General features: G+C 38.7%; 1 pseudogene; it reads left to right on the forward strand.

Moving 5' to 3' along the window:
* Nucleotides 1-3304: 3304 nt before the first annotated feature.
* LOC148855273 (F-box protein AFR pseudogene) lies at nucleotides 3305-3793 on the forward strand (annotated as a pseudogene).
* Nucleotides 3794-8262: the final 4469 nt, after the last annotated feature.

Genomic DNA, 8262 nt, shown 5'->3' on the forward strand with positions numbered 1-8262 from the left:
AGAGGGAGATCAGTCCATGCCGTGACCTCCTTGGTGAAAATGGCCTCCTTACTCTTTTGAAGAGCGTAGGTCGGCGACAGCACACTCCTGAATTCCCCTGGGGCCCCCGAGCCCAAGGGCCTAACTCGCGTATGAGCAGACCCAGAGTAAGCAGGAGCACCAGAGTAGGTGGGAGCCCCCGTGTAAGTAGTCTCAGCATACGGGCCCCCTGCCGCTTCTTGCATTGGAGGAGCCATCTCGGGCTCCCTTGGCGGATCCCCTGACGGGTAGTCTAGTACCTCGGGCTCCGCATCCCGGGGTAGCTCGGCGCGAGTTCGCTTCGCGACTCGCTTCCTCCTCTTAATGCCTTGAAACAAGTGCCCACAACGTGTCCCTCCTGAGTCCATCACACCTACAAAAAAGAGTTCGGCATCAGAAAAAACCTAGATAGAGCAAAATAGAACCTCCAAGTAAGGAACCTACCCGAACTCAGGTCGGCCGCAATGAGCTTGGTCTCCGTCAGATACTGTTGGCAATTTAACCCAAGCTGTGCCCATTGCCGGAGGCCCTTCACCGTCTCTTTGTCAAGCGTAACACTGGAGTCAGGGGCGGCCACCCCCCACCCGGTCTGAAACGGCCATCCCAGCACACTTCGCACCCCAAAGTAGTCATGCTTCCACGTCGGGACCTTGTTAGGAAGATAGTGTAAAAGCTTAAAACCCGGGCGAGGAGATAGGTAATATGTCTGCCTACGCCCGAGGAGGAGACCCGCTTGCTTCTTAAGCATTAAGATGGAAGAGAAGATCTCCAAGTCTAAAGGAAAGCCATGTTCGCTAAATAGGGAGATTGTCCCCACCAAATTACGAATGGAGTTCGGGTGAAGCTGGCCAACCGTAACGCCGAAGTGATTCAAGACCTCGACAAGGAGGGGATGAAAAGGCAATCGCAGCCCCGTAGCGAGCTGCTCCCGGAATATCACAATCTCATCAGGACCGTGTTCCCAAGGAAAGCTACCCAAAGGTATGAAGTAAGCATACTCCCCAGGCAAATTGTAATAGGTAATAAGGGATTGGAGCCCCTCAGGCGTCATGGTCGAGGGGCCAAACTTGTCTAACGTCCGACCCTGACGAGAGGTGGACGGCAAACTACCCGAGGCGACTCGACCTACGGGTTCGAACTCTTCCTCGAGCTCTACCTCCGGCTCGCTAGGACTATCAGGGGATGTGACTCGGTTCGTAGAACCTTCATCTGACCCACTTGAAGAATCGTCTAAGCATTCCGAGCTAGACATTGAGGAGAGAAGGTGGATTCCAGGAAGGTACTCACCCAGAAAAAAGCTTGAACAAGACTACGGGAACTTGAACGAGCGAAAACCTTGAACGCGAACTGAAAGCCTGGACGCAAGCTGAAACTTGGATGTGAGCTCAAGAGGCAAAGCACAGAAGTGACAAAGCGACTGGGGTCCCTCGCTATTTATACCCACAGTGACTGAGAAGCAACAACACTGATCAAAGCCAATCTGACGGCCCACAGTCGCGTTGACCGCACGTCCCCTGAGATCGAGACGTGATTGGCGCATGTCTTTTTGAAACTGACAGAGCATCGGCGCACGTCTTTCTGAAACTGACGGAACGCCAACGCACGTTTCCTCACATTAAAGGCGGCAGCGGCACGTTTTCAAAATTTGAAAGGACGCCTGCTGTCACATCTCCCAGCGGCGCGCTTTTTTGATTTTGAAATAAAGCGTGCGTTGTCACGTCTGGCAGCATTTGTAGGCAGGTCGGCGCGTTTTCCGTCTTTTGGGCGCTCGAAGAAACTAACCCTAACAATGCACCTCGTGCTATCAGTCAACCGAGATTCGAAGTACGAGACAAATCCACCTGCCACCTTGCGAACTCCCCGCGCCAAGGCAAGACCCTTAGCACGAGGAGTGGGGGGCAATTGATGAAGGAAGATTTGGCCCGACCTCGTAATCACTCAACACGTGGCAAAGGCAAATAGCTCGGCACAACAGCGCACCTAGGGCAAGCACCAAAGGGAGGAAACCAGCAGTCCGAACTCCCCACAAGGAGCCCGAACTCCCCACCAGCAATCCGAACAAGGAGCCCGAACTCCCTACTAGGAGCTTGAACTCCCTACGAGGAGCCCAATCTCCCTACTAAGAGCCCGAACTCCCTACGAGGAGCCCGAACTCCCTAATAGGAGCCCGAAACTCCCTACGAGGAGCCCGAACTCTCCCTTAGGCCCCGAGACACACAAGGCAATGACCCGAACTGACCCGCCTCATGGCAGTTCGGGGCACTCCCCTATCCGAACTCAAGACTTCACCTCGCTCACCACTCCAGCACTTTGCCTCCAAGACGCCGAACTGAACAAACGTACCATACCTGACACTGAGGAGGTCCGTATCCAAGGGCAGCGCACCTGACTGACTTGGGATCTGACACTTGACAGCCACACTTCAACGGTCACCTGCCACCGTCATCGCCAGTCGCAGAGGTGGCTCCGACAAAAGGGAGCAGTGGCGGTTCTGTCCAGTAGAGGGGATGACACCCGAACTGGTAGGAGCCCAGAGGTAATCATACCCGGCCTGACAGAAGCTTAGGAGTGAATGCACAAGGTGGCTATAAAAGGCTCCCTACCCCCAAGAACAAGGTACGTGAACTTTGTGCCATCTGGTTTTATCTTGCCTAAGAATTCTAACTTGAGCTTCGGAGCATTCATACCGGGTTCTCCCCGAAGCTTCCTCATCTTCTCTGTTTCAGGCTCCCTGTAGCTCCGTTCAAAGGCAAGGTCGTTGACAAATAGAACCAGTCGTATTGCACACCATGAACAACCATAAAACTTTGGTTTGGTTTGGTGCAATGTGTTCAATTTTCAAAATCTCTGAAGCTGGTGGAGGGAATTATATTCAAGGTCTTTGAGAACTAATAAATGCAAAGGATGACAGGAAATAGTCATAAAACTTACGTAAGATACAAATAAAGTGATCAATTGACACACCAAGAGTTGGAAGGTTTTAACCGAGTGAAATTTCATATATCGGGTAGAAATTAAGATGGAAATATAGATATATAAATTGCAGGCTTATGATATTCTTAATTAGGGGTGGTCATGGACACACCTTTCAATCCGATCAGAAATTAAAAATTAAAGAAAAAAAGGAAAAAAATCCCGCAAAACCAATCCATCAAGCTATTGAGCAATCAAGCAAGCTCTGTAAGTTCACCGTTTTTTATACTTCTTAGTCTCTTACTCTGTTCATACTTTCCACTTCTCGCTTCTCATTCGCTGGAATTTTGGATTTGCAGAGAAGGGCTTGAAAATGGCAATTTTGGAAGCATCAACGACTCCAACGGTTGAGAATTCTGAAGAGAATCAGGAGAACTCAGAGCCATTGATTCCTGGGTTACCGGACGAGATCGCCGAGCACTGTCTTTTACATCTCCCCTACCCTTATCAGATGCTGGTTCGTTCTGTGTCTTCGTCTTGGAACAGAGCCATCACAAACCCCAACTTTCTGCTTTCCAAGAAAACCCTCTCGCTCTCTACGCTTTACGTCTTCGTCTTCGCCTTTCACAAACCGACGGGCAAGATTGAATGGCAAGCCGTGGACCCACGATCGGGTCGTTGGTTCATCTTACCTCCCATGCCCTGCGTCAAACCTGTGTGCCCTCCTGGCTTCGCCTGCGCATCGCTGTCACGGCAGGGTGTGCTTTACGTGCTCGGCGGGATGCGCTCCGACACGGAGACATCGTTGCAAACGCTGATGACCTACAGGCCAGCGCCGGTAGGGGTTGGCGAGGTTCACTAACGAGTGTTCTAAGGGTAAACATTTAGTCAATTTTAAAAGAGTAAGGATACATTTAATCAATTAGCTAAAACATAAGGATAGTTTAAAAAATTTATCCTATAAATTATTTTGAAAATTAATAAATTTCTTATAGTAAAATTAATTTTACAAGATTACTATTTTTTATTATTTTATTTATACAACTAATTTTATTTATAATATTAGTAAAATAATTGAACTTTCAATTAATAAAATTTGTTGTAAAATTATTATTATTATATTAATAAGTTTGAATTAATTTTTGCAATTTTTTATTGTTATTATAATTAAAGGTCACCAAGTATGAACAGTAGAACATCTTTCCACAGACATGCAGAGAAATTGATCCGTCGACAATGGCCTAGACTCATTGGAACCATTTGAATTTGACTTGGGCAGGAAAGGGCTGCAAGCACCAGAAGAACAGCAAAACACAAAGATGGAGCTGTTGATTCTTTGGCGCTTATGTTTTCTTGTCCTCTTACACTTTTTATTGTATCAAAGGTATGTATATATATATATATATATATATAGAGCGAGAAAGAGAGAGATCAATATATATATAGAGAGAAAGAGAGAGAGTTCGAGAGAGATCATTAATTTTGTGGTTCAATAATGTATATTGTCTTGTATATATGAAGCCTGCAAATCGATCATCAGAGGCGGAGAGGCTAATGCATATTAATTTTCCGTTGATGACAGTGTGATCTCTGCTGACTCTGCAAAAGTGACATATCCGCCTGGTGTAGGACAACCAAACCCAATTCGCAGCGCACCCAACACTCCTATCCCGTGAGGGCTGAGAGGAAAATGGACGTGATCCGGGAATCAGATCATATGTCTCTTACAATAAGTTACATTAATATAACCATGACTAGATACCTTTTTCGACAAAACAAACAAGGAATTATCTGCTCTCTTCATTTCCTTTATTTCTAATGTAGTAGATGTATGTAAAAAGAAGGAATTATTGGAAAAGAAGAAATTAAAAAAGTAATTGGACAATAAACAGATTATTTATCATGTCCAAGTTTGTAAAGATGGAATAAGTCTTTTAAGATAGGCCGACCATGTCCATGTTGTATCAACAGCTTTGTAGTTTCTTTAATTTGGATTAATTAATATTTCCAAGTAAAATTTAGTGACTTTTGTTTCATCTAGTGAATGTGCTACCCAATCTGCCTGTGAAATTTGAGAATACATGCATTGTTCATATGGGGGTATTTTTGGTGTTTAAATTATATATTTTCTAAAAGCCTATACAAGTTTATATATATTGTATTTGAATAAGGTATACTGCACAGAAAACCCTAATTTTCAATGGGAAAACTAGTAAGTGTCTAATTGAGATTTGTAATGTTGCATTGAACATAAGACTTTGTTTGTTTGCTGTCATTTGCACTGGTTTAAATGTATACATGGGAGTGCAAAAAGGCTTTGTGTAAACTGTAAATTCTGGTTTACTCTTCTGCCACAGATTTGATCTATGTGTCTTATTTTTTTTTGTAAAAATTAATTAAAATAGGAAGAGGGTCATTTGTTTAGGAGTGTGAGGTAGGGAGAAGCAAGATGATGTGGTCGTCACTTATATGAGAGAATTGACTATTGAGGCAGGAGGCATCCAAGTAGTTCAAAATTTTCATTAGGTTTTAGGATGCAAAATTTTGACTGCAAATGAGACAAAAATTACAAATTTTGTATCAGTTACAAGTGCAAATCGTCATTACAAACAAAATGATGCAATAACTGGATCACATGCAAAATTTGTATTCGGTTCAGATAATTTTGCAAGGATTCATATGTTGATGGAGGCACAAATCATCACCAAATCATGTTACAATTTGTATGTTTTCTTTTCCATATGTTTGCATTCCAGTTGGTATTTTCTTGATTTTTCATATAGTAAAACCTGAAGAAAGTAGTTTCACATATCGCCTTATAGACATTGTTGTACTAATTGATAAAAGTAGAAGGTTCAGACATTGTTAAACATCCAACTTGGCTTTTGTTTCAGCATTTTTTCAAGGGCTCTAAGATTGTATGCAAAACCCTTAGGCTATGTTTGGTTTGAAGGAAAAGGTAGGGAAAGGAAGGGAAAAACAGGGAAACCCATACAAGGTTTGTAAAGATTTCCCTACCTTTCCCTTCATTTCCCTACTTTTTCCTTCAAACAAAACGTAACCTTAATTACTTTTACATCGCATATATAATATCATGTATATCTCATATATAATATCATGAATTCATACTTAGGTCTCCCTCCTATGTAGAGTTCTTCATTGAATACAATTCTTCCTCCCTGGAATAATAAGAGACCTTGATCTTACCTTTATCAAAATCAGATTTCAATTTCTATGTCTGTCTTTAAAAAATAGGGAAATTGTCTAAAACTCACCATGAGTTTTCAACATTTCTCTTAAACTCACCACAACTTTTCAAAATGTCTAAAACTCACCATGTCATTAAGTTTTTATTTTTCAAAACTCACCTTCCATTAGTGCACCGTTAATGTTTCTTAACAGAGGTGTCCATGTCATCATAAATAATAATTTTCATGACCCAATTACCCTTGAATGGCGAGTTATAGGAAAAATGGCCTTTTTCATTTTTCAATTTTATTGTTTTTTTTTTCATTTTTAGTGTTTTTTTATAATTTCCATTGTTTTTTATAACTTCTGTTTTCTTTACATTTTTCTATTTTGTACTATCTATAAATTTTCCTATATTTTTTGTTATTTATTTGCAATTTCTGTGTTTTTCTATAATTTTTGGTGTTTTTTCTATAATTTTTATTTTCTGATTTTGTTTTTCAATTTCTATAGTTTCTATAAATTGAAAATAGTTTTTTATTTTGTTTGTAATTTTTTATATTTTTTGTAATTTCTATGTTTTTATGTATTTTATATTTGAAAATATTTTTTTGAACTTTTTCCTTTTTTCATGTCTAAATATTAAAATGGTAATATATTAACACCCATTAATTTATTTTGTATATATTTTGTATTTTTCAATGAAGGTTAAAATGGCATTATATTAACACCCATTAATCTATTTAGTGTCAAATTAGTGACATTGTGAGTTTTAGACATTTTGAAAATTTGTGGTGAATTTAAGAGAAATGCTGAAAACTCATGGTGAGTTTTAGACAATTTCCCTAAAAAATAATAATCGTACTACTATAATTAAAGCTATTTTTAAAGAATTTAACTAAAGGGGATTTTGACATGCAAATTTTTGTCATTGTGGCATGTTATTCAAACCATGGACAGACCAGTCCATTCTGAACATGCGTAAGGTGAACGAACTATAAGGGGAGATGGATATTATGAAGGGCATGGGTCGCTTGAAAATGGGTAAGATCAGACCCATTTTCAATCATCTTTTTCATCTTATTCAATTTATCGAGTGTATTTTGCCAGCTCAATTGTCACGAATGGAGGGACCCACCCATGTTGTAGGAATCTAGTCCTAAACTTGTAATCCATACACATCATAACAATCTCATATAAAGTATATAAGTATAATAAATATATATAAATATTAAATATTAAATTTATCATTTATAGACTTTTTATAGTTATACATAATATATATGTAGACATAATTATTGGATTCTGATTGTTGTTGTTTGGTTTATTTTATTAGTACTTTTTTTATTGTTAGTCTTTAATAATTAATATCTTAGTATTTGTAGTTAATATTATTTAATTATTAGTATTAATATTTTTATTTTATTATCTATTTATTACATAGTATGTATAACTAAAAGTATTTTTCCTACCCCAAAATATATTGTATTAATATTTTATTTATACATTATTATTATGTTAAATAATTAATATCTTTCTTTGCTGTTATTATTTTAGTAATATTTTATTATAATATTATTATTTTATTATTAAATTAATAATATTTTATTACTTTATGAATATTAGGATTTCGGGGTTTTGTATTATGAGTTCTTTAGTCCTTAAGGGGGCCTAAAATACCCAAAGGTCCTTACATCGCCCCCCTCTCTTAAATGTCTTTTATAAATGTAACAGTAACATGCATTAAAATAAGAGGCCTTGGAAAACATAAAGGTCTCTCTCTCTAATAGTGTGCAACTTTATTAATCTATTCAAAATGTTCAATGATTAATCTTTTTATATTTTTAAAACAAAATAAAATAAGAAAAATAAAAAAATGGAGAAAATAGATAAATAGCTTCTCTCAAAGAAGAGGCATGATGACATGCACCATCCAATTTTATTTTATATACTAGCGGGGATCTGTGTGATGCACGGGAAAATATGAGAGGTTGAATAATTTTATTTACTATTAATTAATATTAAATTAATAGCCAAAATTTTTTGTTTAATTAAATAAAAGTATTCAAAGTTATTGTTAATATCTAAAATTTTAATAATTTTAATTTTCATTTAATGTTGATTTACATAAAATAATTACTG

The sequence above is a fragment of the Nelumbo lutea genome, chromosome 4 (assembly GCF_056320005.1).
Source record: "Nelumbo lutea isolate HS-2025 chromosome 4, American lotus-T2T, whole genome shotgun sequence".
In the NCBI taxonomy this organism is placed as follows: domain Eukaryota; kingdom Viridiplantae; phylum Streptophyta; class Magnoliopsida; order Proteales; family Nelumbonaceae; genus Nelumbo; species Nelumbo lutea.